Raw genomic sequence first — 14,212 nt, forward strand, 5'->3', positions numbered from 1 at the left:
ATAGCTGTGGGGTTCAAGCCACTTTACAAGAGAAAATCACCCTTTACTGTTTTATGGAACCACAGACAAGAGTCTTAATTTGCAAGATACTGCCCAGTGGGCATGTTAATGGACAAATTAACATTTCCAACCCTGCAAAATACACATAACAAAACAGACATTAGTTACCTCTTTCAGCACCCAAAATCAACCTAGCAAAGCTCAAACTTCCCGTTGGTCCCTGTTGTCTTTGATCCACTTCAGGTGTGGGGGGACAACCTCTGAATGGTAATTCACAGTTGGGGTCTCTGGGCAAGGCAAAGAACAGATAGTCACCCCAGAGACAGGCCTGTTTAGCCTCTTTTAGGGCTCATTGAATGTGACCAGACAAATAAGGAGGGTTCTCTGAGTTGGGCCTGCTGGACTTCCATCAGCAACCCCTTCTGAGATCCCTTTCACATGTACAAACACACACAAAGATGAGATGGATAGAACGTCTTCCAAATCAGATCCCTAACCAAGAACTCCAAGAGTATCCCTTTCAAACTATCCTCCTATTCTCCATCTGAGAAACCTCCTTGAAATCTTCCTGATTGAGGAGAAGTCTCCCAAACCAGGACTCTTCCTACTAGTTAGAAAGAGTCAACTGAGACCCCCACAGGAGCTGAACAGACATCCCTCAATGGGGCTACAGACACAGAGACCCCAGGGTGGAGCCACAAACAGACGTCCCACAATGGAGCTACAGACACCCCACCATAGGGCTACAGAACCAGTCAGGAGAAGGAAGGCGGCATTGGCAGTGCCTAGGATACTCACCAATCCAGACACCCCGTGATGGGGCTACAGACAGACATCCACCATGGGGCTACAGACAGACACCTCGTGATAGGGCTACAGTTAAGGGATGTCTCCCCAGGACTATTACTGCATTGCAATTAAACCCATGCACATTGGGTTGGCAGCACCCCGCCAGTAGAGAGAGTACCAGAGACAGCCCCCAGTCCAAGAGAACTAGGTGGCTGCTTGGGCTTGCTTCTGGATCCATCGCTGGAAGGGGGCCACTGAACCATGGGCAGGTAGCCACACAGGCAATGCTGGGACCAGGCGGTTTTAAGACTTTCCTGTTTCTTAGTAGCTCATTCTTATTCCACAACTAAAAAAAAGAAAAATAAAGAAAAAAGAAAAAAGAAAAGCTGGGTTTAGAGAATTTAAGGTACCTCTCACATTCAGGGAAAGTGCTGGCCTCAGATGTGGCTGTACACAGGGCTTCTGCACATGCTAGTCCCTCTACCTGGACTGCTCTCCCCATCCCTTGCCCACCGGCACCTGCTGAAACTCATCGATCTTCAGGTTTTATCACATTCTTTAGGGAAGTCTCCCCTGACCTGCCTAGAAAAAACTCTCCCTAGTTTAAGCCTTTAAAACTCTCTTTGTAGGCCGGGCATGGTGGCTCATGCCTGTAATCTCAGCACTTTGGGATGCCAAGGTGGGACAATCACTTGAGCCCAGGAGTTTGAGACCGTCTCTATAAAAAACAATTAGCTGGGGTGGCCTATAGCCCTAGCTACTCGGGAGGCTGAGGCAGGAGGATTGCTTGAGCCCACAAATTTGAGGTTACAGTGAGCTGAGATCACTCCACTGCACTCCAGCCTGTGCAGAAGTTTAGCTCTCTTGGGCCTCTTACTCCCTTTACACCTCCATCTCCGATGTTACAACTAATTGACTGGGTTATCAAGGGATTTTCCAAAAACAAGCCTTTTCTGGAGGAACTCAGGTGTCATTGACTGAAGTGTAATACTTAAAAATTTTTGACTTGATTCCTTGAGGTGGAGGATCGTGAAGTATATTTTTGGGATTTCAAGGTCCAATAAGGAACATTTTTTTCTCTCCTTCCAATTTTGGGGACCAATTAAGCTATAGATGCAAGAGAGAGACAGAGAGATGAAGTTTTAAAAAATAGTTTTATGGTAAAGTTGGTTGGGGAATGTGGGGATCTGCAGCCAAATAGGTTTGGCTCTGTCTTAGGCTAACTCTGTCTTAGGGTAATACAGAGCCCCCGATCCTGTCGCTGTTTGGGACGCCACTTGTAACCTGCAACGTACGGCTGGAAAGTCCAGAGTGAGTTTAAGGTTGTAAAAGTTCTTTAATAAATAAACAGAGTAACCTTAGCTCACTGGGGCTAGTAAACTGAGATCAAATGATTGAATTATGTGGTCTCTACTAGAGAGACGCTTTTCCATCTTTACCAGACCTATCAGTCAACAGTGTTAAAGCATTAAGTATGGGGGAGTGCAATACCACTTCAAATTGCCTTTTACTTAAAGGAATCCTGATCATATCAGGGTCATAACTTAGCAATTGACTGCATTAATCATTAAGATGGCAAGCTGAAATAAGTAACAAGAAGTTTAAAAAGAAAATCTGAAAACATCTCTAGAAGCAGAGACTTAAATAATAAACTTTAACCATGTGCTTAAAGCCACAGGCAGAGTAGCTTAAATCTTGTAATTGAGTTTGCAGGCTGGCCAAGTTTATGGAGTTTAATCTAGCAAACAGTCTTGAAAACAATGACTCACTAGCTGGAGACTCACTAGCTGGGGAACTCTTAGTAAGTACAAATCAAAGACTATCTGTAATCAGTGGGTTAAGATAGTCATTCATGCATAAGTTTTCACTACACTTACAAGCAACTTTTCTTCACTTTCTGAGAAGGACACAACATTTTTACCTTTTAATTTAACTGTAGCAGGACGAGCTGCAGACAAAACCCCTCAGACACTGAGTTAAAGAAGGAAGGGCTTTATTTGACCGGGAGCATTGGCAAGACTCACATCTCAAAAACCGAGCTCCCTGAGTGAGCAATTCCTGTCCCTCTTAAGGGTTCACAACTCTAAGGGGGTCCATGTGAGAGGGTCGTGATTGATTGAGCAAGCAGGGGGTATGTGACTGGAGGCTGCATGTACCAGTAATTAGAACAGAACAGAACAGGACAGGGATTTTCACAGTGCTTTTCTATACAATGTCTGTAATCTATACTGTAATCTATAGATAATATAACTGATTAGGTCAGGGGTCGATCTTTAACTCCCAGGCCCAGGGTATAGCGCTGGGCTGTCTGCCTGTGGATTTCATTTCTGCCTTTTAGTTTTTACTTCTTTCTTTGGAGGCAGAAATTGGGCATAAGACAATGTGAGGGGTGGTTTCCTCCCTTACTCCCCCTCTTTGAGAACTTCACTCATTAGTGGGAGTTCTCACTTTCATTCTCACTACCCATGTCTTCTTGCAAGACAAATCGATAGTGATTCACATAGTACACTTGTGCTAAAGCATTTTGGTGAACTAAGGTAGCGATGAAGCTTTTTATCATTTGAGGAAGTACAGGTAGCAAACAAGGGAGCAGTAAGCAGGTTCCTATTACTATTATGACTCGTATTGTAACAGCTTTAAATCCTCCTAGTGCTGGGAACCATTTTCCAAACGTGGCCTCAGGATCAAATCCATGCCACACTTGCATGGGCACATGTGCCAGTTTTGTCATATCTCTAACTATGTCTTCAACTACTTGCCCTTGATCATCTATGTGTAGACAGCAATTAGTAAGGTTAAATTTCCTACAGACCCCTCCTTCAGCTGCTAGCAAGTAGTTGAGAGTCAATCTATTTTGATAGATAGCATTTCTCATCTGAGTTTCTTGCTGGGCCAGAATAGTCAAGGCTCTGCCAGTCTTATTAGTGATTATTTCTAAGAGAGCTTGTAACTGTATGATTCAGTTGAGCATGTAAATGGGGGTCCAGTATCCTCACGAGCAGTCTTGTGCCCAAGTACCAGGCCCATAATATTGTATGATTCTCTCGGGGGGCCGTCCATCATCTTTCCAGTTTCCTATAGCTATGCTGCTCTTTTCGTGGGAAGCATAGACAGGGAAGCCCAGGAGTTCACCTGTCTTTATGGGCAGTAGGAAGAAAGATGGTTTAATAGTGCCAATAACATAACTACCTGCCCACTGGTTGGGTAATTTGGTGTAAGCTGTATGCCCACATATCCAGTATAATCCAGTAGGGGCTGTCCAGTCCCGGTGGGACTCCGGGTGGGTCCACACAGTTTTCAACTTTGGAAATTTACTAAATGGATTTTTCTTAGTGTGGTTTGAACTCCACTAGGTGGCTGTTTTTGTAGTATCATTATACAGTTTTTGCCCAAGGCAGCTGAGTCTTCCCACAGGAAGAGTGAAGTCCTTCCCCACTTTTGCTACACAGTATTGTCTAATGATTGAGGCTTTTAGGACCCAGAAGTTATCAGGGTGATTCTTTTGAGCCAGCAATTCATCAGGAACTGGGTCTGTAGGTACTAATTCTCAGGCTTCCCATGGCCATTGATCTCCCATTACAGTTCCTCCACATACATAACACAAAGTAACATTGAGAGACTGGGCTACATGCTCAGCTAATTGCAAAAACAAATTTATTGTTTTTCCCGAAATTTCTGGTACTGGCACATTATGTTCATCGTAGAAGGTTTGAAATACTGGCTCAGCAGAGCGTTTATAAACTTCTCCTCAAACCACGATATTTACTCGAGGATCCAGTCCAGTCCCATCGATTCCTAGGGTTACACACTCCCCTTTTTTCCAGCAAGGATCAAGGGGGTTGGTTATTACTAGTTTTAAGGGGTTACACTGACCACTGGTACAGGAAGGGCCACTTTTCCCTTTCTGAAGGTAGACAGGATCCTTTTTATTTTTTATCCAAGTAGCCTAAATGATACAAGACCAGTATCCACATTTATTTCCACACAGTCCTAATTCATGACAAATGTACTTTTTTTGTGCCATATAGCCTCTTTCCTAATTAAGAGAACCACATTTTATTTCTAACTTATTACTGTTAATGATAGCACAGGCATTAAAAAGGTGACTTGTTTGGGCACCCCTTTTCCTTTTGTTTTGGCTAACACTTTACTCATATCATTTATGCGCCCCCACCAGTCCTCAGTCCTTAATCTTATTTCAAAAACTGTGGTCATGGGAGGTTCAGATGGGTCATAACACACATCCAGTTGGTCATTTTCCTGGGCTACATACTTTGTATAGAGAAGCATTATACAAACAAGTTCTTTTTAGAGTCCTGGTAAACGTATAACCATAAAATAATGAGACTGTAGCAACTTTGTGTCTTACCTGAGTGACTTGATGTATACACTGGGAATAGTCCTCAGTCTGAGGAAGGTCAGTTGAAGTCCTTACTGTACAAGTCCACATTTTAAGGAAAATGAGTCCCGCAATGAGTTTTCTCATGCTTTGGCTCTGCGTGGACCAGTCAGCTTCTGGGTGTGACTGCAGCAGGGCTTGTTGTCCTCTTCAGAGTCACTTTGCAGGGGTTGGCGAAGCTGCTCCCTCCCACATACCGTTCACAGTCTACTGATGTTCAGGGATGGCCTCGGAGGTTGGGCCCACTAGAGTAAACTGAGTGCAATACTTCTACACAGTTGTATTCAACTGGGCTCTCTGATACTGGCAGCAAGGTGGCGGGATTTAGGGTGTTGCAAACTTTAATGATTATGTGGGGATTTTCACATAGCAAGCTTTGGTACTTGGTTAATCTGGCATTTGTTAGCCAATGATGTCCTCTGGTATTCATCAAAGTTACCACAGCATGGGGGGCCTTTATATTCAGGTTTTTCCCAAGGGTTAGTTTATTTGCTTCTTGTGCTAACAGGGCCATTGCTGCCAGGGCCCTTAGGTATGGGGGCCAGCCTTTGGAAACCCTGTCTAGTTGTTTTGAGAGATAGGCCACTGGCCTTGTCCAGGGCCCCACAGTCTGGGTTAAAACTCCAACTGCCATTTTTTCTCTTTCTGACACAGAGTGTAAAGGGTTTTGTCAGGTCAAGTAGCCCCAGGGCTGGGGCCGACATTAGTTTTTCTTTTAACTCATGAAAAGCTCGTTGCTGTTGGTTGTAATAGATGTATTTTATCCAATTTATATTTTTATTAACTGTCACCCACCAAAATATCAACTCAAATCCTGCAGCTATTTGATTTCAAGTTTTAAATTGATCTGGTATTCCCTGTGGCACTCCAATTGCGTCTAAATAGACGTGAGAGTCAAAACACCCATAAGGGGCTTCTCTCGCTTTACGATGTCTTATTTTTCCTCCCTCTGGTTGATGAAATGCCAGGGTGAAAGGGATAGCCACTTGGACTAAAGCACAAATGCCATTCCAGTTATTTAGCAGAGTGCCCAGTAAAGGTCCACCACAATACCACTGCACATCCGCTCAGAGATGAACAAGGACTGACTGATTGATAAGCTCTTGAAAATTCTTAAGCTCACTGTATCCCTTCAGGTCTCCAAGGAATGCTGAGTTTCCTCCCTGTCGTGAGAGACACGAAGTAAACTTAGTGTTGGGAGATGGAGGTTGGATGGCCCTTTGGGGCTGACCTGCAGGGTGCCAGACTTTGGGATATAACAGAGAGAGCTTGGCATGACTTATTACTCCAGGCTGTAGAATCCTGGAAAAGAGTTACCATGCAGCCCACACCTGCTCGACTGGAGGACCACCTTAGTAGAAAGGGGACAGTCTGGGACTCTGGCCTACCATGTGCACAAGCATAACAATTGCTTTTGTTTAACATGTGGATAGAATATTTGATCCATTCCAACCGGCATTTGCATCTTGGTATCCTGTCTTAATTGCCAAAGTTTGTTTTAAGTCTTTAACTTCTATGATTCTCTAGTAAAATGAATGTATTATTTTAGGAAATTACAACCACCAGTTGGGGCAGTTCATCCTTGATCTTTAGTGGTCCACAGAATGTTGGAGCAATTACAGCATAAAAGCTTTACATTGGGGAGCAAGACTCCTGGTTGACACTGCCGTCTTTATTGAAATTTCCCTGGATTAAATTGTTCTAATTTACTAATGCCCAGTCTAAGGAGAGTCAGGAGGGCCAGAGGTACTTTTCTGAAGTAGAGAGCTCTCTTTGACTTGGCAAGACCCCACAGGTATAACAAGACAAGCATTAAAGCAATCGTTTGAGGCAAAATTGACTTGGTTATGTTAATAACTAGATAGTCAGCAATAGAGTGAGGAAAGAAGAAAGACTAATAGAATAGATGAAAGAGAGTTAAATTTTTCTTTGCTTTAGTTTGGTAGGGTTTTCCCCTGGGACTATGGCACAAAACTCTGGAGGGGGTAGTGCTTTCTTGACTCAGTTGTGATGAGTCCATCCTTTCTTCGCTATATGAACAGCAATCACGGTGGTTAGCAGCACAAGGTAGGGTCCTTCCTAGGCTGGCTCAAGTTTCCTTTCTTTTCACCCTTTGATGAGACCGTGATCTTCAGTCTGGTGCTGGTTTACCGGAAATTCTAGGGGTGGTACCTGTGCTAAAAGACTTTTAGTTTTGAGGGAAAGGGAAGTGGAAGATATACCAAATATATAATTTCTAAGAAATTGACCTTTTGTTTTAAATGTAGGGACATCAGCAGTGGACTTTATAGTCCTTGGTGCCTTTCTGCTGAGAAATTTCCTTTAGCACCTATTTTTATTAGTTTTTGGACCAAAGAAGCCAAACACCATTTTATATTTGACAATGCTTCCTGTATGGTTTTTATACCAAATAAACTAAATTTAACCTTTATATTGGTGTGTTAGTTTTAATAAAACTTTGTGTACATATTTATTCAGTTTTTAATGTCAGACCATAAGGTAAGATTTTTATAGACTCTTTTTAACCTTTTATAATCTTTGTTAAAGAGCAGGTTAGTGCTTTAAGAAAAATCTGCTGTGTTTTTACTTTAATGTTCAGTTCACAGAAAAACTGGATGATACCCCTTTAACTTTAGCTAATATGTTTGTAATGCCCAGACCGTTAGTTCCCCAAAGAAGACCACCAGAGTCCAGAGTCAAAGCCAAGCGGCAAGGATCTTTTACTGCAAGTTCGAACTTGGTCCCTCCATTCCACAGCATACAAGAGGGCCCCAAACAATGCGAGTGCTTGCCTTTTATAGCCCGAGGTAAATAGGATAGTAAAGTTACAGAGGAACAAGGGAATTCTCTTGGTTACAGCATTACAATTGGTTTACATTTTAAGTTATACATTTAGTAGTTTTTCTATTGGTTCCCACGCTTTCAGTAAAACTTTAAAAGGCTGTGTCCTTATCGGGGATTTTCCAGGTGGTGTTTGTACTGGGCTCAGGAAGTTGAGAGATATATGGTGTTTGTACTGGGCTCAGGAAATTGAGAGATATATGGTGGGATGTGTTTGTACTGGGCTCAGGAAGTTGAGAGATATATGGTGTTTGTACTGGGCCTGTTTGTGTTGAGCCCGGGACTGAGGAATGTGCCTGATTTCTTTCATGTTTACACACAAAATTTTCTTTACAACTAATGTTTTAAAACTTGCTTAAACCTTTAAAACAATAATTTTTTTAACCTTTCAATGTAGGTAAAAATTTACATTCTTATGCCTCCTTATAATCCTCAAGGTATATTTTACTTTCCTTATACAGTTTGCATATAAACTGTTTTTTTTTCCCAATAGTTTTACATTCCAGAGGCCTAGTTACTTTTAAATTATACAACATTTCTTGCATAAATTCTTTTTTTATAACATTTTTCTCTTTCACAACTTTTGCAGACAGTTCTTCGACATGCCTCAACTTTTTGATTTATTACATACATTTCTTTTTTTAAACAGCCAGTTAATTTATTTCAGGACAAGAATTTATCATGTAACACTTTTTTTACATCAATTCTGCCCCCGCCTTTTTTTTCAAAGGTGATAACCATTTTTTTCCAAAGCAAACTTCCTTTATGTCTGTGGACTAGACTGTCTAAGGCCACAAGATTAGAAGTTACTATAATACATGTTACACTGTTAACTTTTGGCAAGCTTTACTTTTGTTGAAAACCTTTTAAGTTTGGTATTTTAATTATCCTTTGCTATTAATAAGAACTTGTTTTGTCCAAATTAACTTCGAATTGGTATAGATGGCTTTTTTTTTTCCTTTAATTACCTGGGAGGAACCATCCTTCATCCTGTCCTGAAGGGAGTTCCTCCTAGGTCTGGTGGGACCTTTATATGGTAATTAAGATTTAGATGCCCTGTTAGGAAAACTTCTGGGTTAAGGGAATTTTCAGTGGTTAACGTTAAATCATCCTTTTTTTTGACTTAGGATAGTTCTGAACTGGTGAGGTGCGCTCACAACGAGGTTTCCTCTAAAAGCTATTTTTCTACTTTCTTCTGCTAGGAAAACAGTTGCTGCTACAGATTAAATGCATTTCAGCCACCTACTACTGGGTTAAGGATTTATACGAAAGCTATGGGTTGTAAGTGGCCTCAGTGCTTTTGGACTACGCCCTTGTTTACACTGACAACAAGGTGGTATTGGAGTGTTATAGCGTCATGGAGAAGACCTTCAATTACCAATTCGAGGTTTTTAATTTACCACGGCTTTTAAAGGAATAGGGTACATTGGTTTCTCTTTACTGCTTCTATCTCTCTCTTTCTCTGACTTTGTCTCTTTCTCTCTCTCTTTGACTCCCTCTTTGTCTATGTCTCTTCCTGTCTCTCTCTGCTTCTCTCTTTCTCTCTCTGACTCCCTCTTTGTCTGTCTCTCTTTCTCTCTGTTTCTCTTTCCCCCTCTCTCTTTCTCTCCCCGCTACTTTCCTCTCTGCTGTTCTTTCCCTGCCTCTGCCAGCCATGTATGCTACTGTTCTCCCCTCTCCTTCCCCTTCCCCTAGGGGAGGGACCAGCAGGAGTGGAGCTACTCTTTCTTCCCCTGAAAAGAGGATGCCCAAGATGGACATTAACTCAATCCAAGTTTATAACTGAGGTCCTAAGATTTGGTCAATTTGGTCTGCCACTCCGTAAGCGTCATCTAGTAGCGGTTTAAGCTCCTTTAAGCGTCATCTAGTAGCGGTTTAAGCTCCTTTTTAAAATTCTAGCCTTCTGAACTTGTTAAGGGAGCATTTACAAAGCCAATGCCGCCCCACCCCCCTTGTGGTACCTCTTTCAAAGGGAAGAGGGTCAGGGATGAACCCTTAGATACGGAGGGAAATGGGAAATTCTGAATATTCTTTTTTACATTGTTCTACCTCACACTGGAGTCCTTTTAGAGAGGGGTATTTAGGTTGGGAGGGAACAGGCTGGTGGGACGGTAATTTCCAAGAGTCAGGGTTATAAGGAGGAGGGATAAGGTGAGTAGAGGGGGGGATTTGGAACAGGATCTGAGGCGGCGGTGGCTGTCTGAGGGGAAAGATTGGGGACACTGAACGGGAAAAGATAGTCTAGGGGATCCTGTGCGCTGGAACTTTTAGGCATGAGAACTGGCTCCTCTGACTTTTCATTTTGAGGTGCCAAATTGGGTTCTTCCCTACTTATTTTTAAGGGCAAAAGGAGAGCAGGTCCTTGCCTTCAGCAAAGGGCATAGCCTAATTCTTCTTGAGATACTGGACTTTTATCATTAACATATCGGATTAGAAGCTGACGCATTACATCCTCATTTGACCCAAACTTTGGCCAGAAGATCGAGGATTTGAGGGTGGGTGCCTGAGTCCAAATAAAACAGCAGTATTTTTATCATTTGTTGCTTTTTCCTATGTTTAGTCCTTTCATTATCCTTCCAGTATTTTACCATGAGACCTAGGGGGCTATCCAGGGGGATATCTTTGTTACCATCTTTATTTCTCTTGCTCCCTGTCTTGCTTGGGGTATTTCCCATCTTGATGGTTTTGGGTTAAGGTTCAAGGTTCAACTTCCCTTACTGGAAACTTCTTGCCTTTTGGAGTGGGGCTCAGTTTCCCCCACTGGAAATTTCTTGCCTTATAAGGTGAGGCTCAATTTCCCCACTGGAAATTTCTTGCCTTTTGGGGTGAGGCTCAATTTCCCCCACTGGAAATTTCTTGCCTTTTCTACTACTGGGGTTTGTGTGAGGTTCAACCCCTCCCAATGGGGATGTCTTGCCTCTTTTTAACCTCTATGCCTCCCTGACCAAGGAGTACTTCATCGCCCCTGCCCCGACCCCTCCCGCGGCTTTCTTACCTTGGCCCCGACCACCAAGGAAATACTTTACTGGTTCCCATAGTATCTTTTCCTTGGTCCATGCACAGACTTGCATGGCCCTTATGGAGGATCCTTTAAGCTAGGTTGCTGGCCAGTTTCTTTCCACGTTGCTGAGAGCTCTGGTTATTCCTTGCACTGGGTGGGTCCTAATTTCTCACCCTTGAGGCCACCACAAAGGGGTGGAGCGTGCCTCCTCATGAGAGAGGCGCTGAGACCACCCCTGGAGGGGAATGTAATTACAGGCAAGCCCCCAAATTGTTATAAGTAAAATTTCGGTGCCGCAAAAGAAATAGCACTAGAATATAACATTTTCTTTTTAATTCTCAGCAAGTCAATGTACTTCTATAGAAGGGTGCACCCTTACAGATGGAGCAATGGTGAGCGTACACTCAGACAAGGTAGGGGAAGGGGGTCTTATCCCTGATGCACATGGCCCCTGCTGCTATGTCATTCCCCTATTGGCTAGGGTTAGACCACACAGGCTAAATTTACTCCAGTTGGCTAATTTAAAGAGAGTGATGGGGGTGAGTGGTTTGGCGGGAAAAATGGTTATGGCAGAGCAGGAAATTGGAATGAGTCAGGGTGGAGCAGGTAATAGGAATGAGTCAGGGTGGAACAGGTAATTGAAAAAGGTTGCTTTACAAGGAAGTAAAAGTAGAAGGCAAAGAATTGAACATACTGACACTGATTCTTTGAAGAGAAATTTAGAAATCATATCTAACAGACTGATGACTGTGGCATATCCTCTGTCCTTTCTCCTATCTATTGGAGGAGGAGGCTTAGGTAAGACCTCTGTTTCCTGTTATTTTGGCCTCGTGATATTGGGGTTGGGGGAAGAGGAGGTGATAAGGCAGGTGACATTTTCTCCTCCTTCCTCTTTTTAGGCTCTTCTGTGTGTAACTGAGCCAGGGCTGCTCTAATTAAAGCCCATAACATTAAAGATTTTACTGGGACTTGATGCCTTTGCACCTGATGTTGTTTAAGATTTCTCCCCACAGCCGGGCGCAGTGGCTCAAGCCTGTAATTCCAGCACTTTGGGAGGCCAAGACGGGCAGATCACGAGGTCAGGAGATTGAGACCATCTTGGCTAACATGGTGAAACCCCGTCTCTACTAAAACAAACAAACAAAAAAAAACAAACAAAAAAAACTAGCCGGGCAAGGTGGCAGGCACCTGTAGTCCTGGCTACTCGGGAGGCTGAGGCAGGAGAATAGTGTAAACCCAGGAGACGGAGCTTGCAGTGAGCTGAGATCCGGCCACTGCACCCAGCCTGGGCGACAGAGCGAGACTCTGTCTCAAAAAAAAGAAAAAGATTTCTCCCCACTTGTTCCCAGAGTTCTACATCTAGCATTCCTTCCTCTGGGAACCATGGGCTTTGTACTCCTTTATTGACCACATTAGTTTTTAATTCCTTCAACAACTGAAATTCCAGTGTGGTGTGTTTGTGAATAAACTGCTGTGGATTATTTGGATCAGGCCTTACGGAAATAGGAAAAGCGCAAGGTCCTAGGGGCTCTCCACGTATGACAGCAGTGTAAAATTCTTTGTATTGGGGTTTCTATTTCTGCTACCGAAGGAGGCGGTACGGATGTTTCTGCAATTCGGGGAGGCAGTAGAGGCCAATTTGTATCCTCCCTCTCCTGTTTTTTATTTTCAACTGGAGCTGTTGGTGGGACAACAGATTCTTTCAGATTTTTAGATTCAGCCTGCTGTCCCACAGAATAATAAGGAGATAATGGTAGAAGTACAGTACGAACTAAACTCTAAGTGGAGAAAACAGAAGAATCAGCTAAGACCTTTTTGATGAGCCTGTTTTAATCCTTCTCCTGCTTCATCCCAATTTTCCACATCAAGAGTGTCTGCCTGTGGAAACCATGGGTTATGCGTAACAACCTTTTATGGCTCCTGCAGGAGGTTAGTTCGTGTCTGCGAATTAACCTGAGCTCCAGACTGTCTCAACAGAACTTCAAGCAACTGCACATAACGTTTTTCTTCAATAGACAAATTCTTCCCCTTACTACCCTGATTCAGAAAACTTCCTATTTCCAGTATTTCTTTAAAGCACTGCTCCCAGTACCTCTTTATGGTACTGATCAGTACCTCTTTAGGGCACTGACCTTCTATCTGCTGCCACAGACTCGTTTCGGGGTCCCCATTCGCCTTGTCAATTTCAGTTCCTCTGCTCCAGCAGACCTTCTTCATTCATGTCCTCGAAGTCCTGTGTTTTCAGATGCCACTACGCAGAGCAACTGATCCTGTTGCTGTTTGGGGCGCCACTTATAATCTGCATAGACCTTGGGGGACTGAACAAAGGGGGCCAAATGCGGGAATAAAAGACAAGAGACAAAAGAGTATATTTGGAAGAAGGGGTCAGGGGCATCTTGCCTGTAGTGGACAAGGGCCCTGAGCTTTACACAGCCCTCTGTATTTATTAGGCGAAAGAGATAAAGTGGGAGGATGGTTGTCGGGTAATTGTCGGTCATTTGGTTCACAGCAGGCTTGCAGGACTGCATCCTTTGAATAATAGGCACTAGATTTCTCAATAGATAACTTCCAGGAGCCTGGCGCCAGGGAGTGATGTCCCTCAGCAAACCTTTTGGTGGCAAGGCAGTGTGAGTTTGCCCACATCCTGCATTCATGATAAATAGTTTGCTGTTTGATCATATATCCTCCAGCGGAATGCTGAGTTGGTCACGTCCCACGGGCCTTTGGCTCCCTGCAGGGTAACTCTGTCTTAGGTTAACTCTTAGGCTCTGTCTTAGGGTAACTCTTAGGCTGTCTCTTAGGGTAACTGCCCTGTCTTAGGGTAACTCAATTCTTCATCACAGCTGCAGGTCATCTACTTGCAGAGGAGGAGTCTGCCTCAGTCATCTGCCACGTGGACAAGCTCGGGTGCATCCTAAGGATATCGGTTCAGAGGGAGAGGGTGGCTGGGTGTCATGTGCTTAGTCCCTCTTCCAGCTTCACCAGACAGGCACTGTGTCACTGCTGCCACAGGGAGAGGGGCTGAAGGGCAAAGGGCACCGCTGTGTTGACTCTTGCCTGGAGACACAAGGCCCTCCTGGAGGATCCCCCAACACTTAGGAGCATTAGTACAGTAGGATTAAGGGCTTTTTTTTTTCCTTCAAATTGGACAGAGGGACAGATTGCTGAGGAATACATTTGGA

The 14,212-nt window shown here is 43.6% G+C and overlaps 1 long non-coding RNA gene across 1 annotated transcript in view; it reads left to right on the forward strand.

Annotated features, from left to right (window-relative positions):
- LOC119620625 (uncharacterized) overlaps positions 1–14,212 on the forward strand; it is a 35,838-nt gene that overhangs the window by 12,520 nt on the left and 9,106 nt on the right. The gene's annotated exons all lie outside the window — the stretch shown is intronic.

This window comes from Chlorocebus sabaeus, chromosome 21 (genome assembly GCF_047675955.1).
Source record: "Chlorocebus sabaeus isolate Y175 chromosome 21, mChlSab1.0.hap1, whole genome shotgun sequence".
In the NCBI taxonomy this organism is placed as follows: Eukaryota; Metazoa; Chordata; class Mammalia; order Primates; family Cercopithecidae; genus Chlorocebus; species Chlorocebus sabaeus.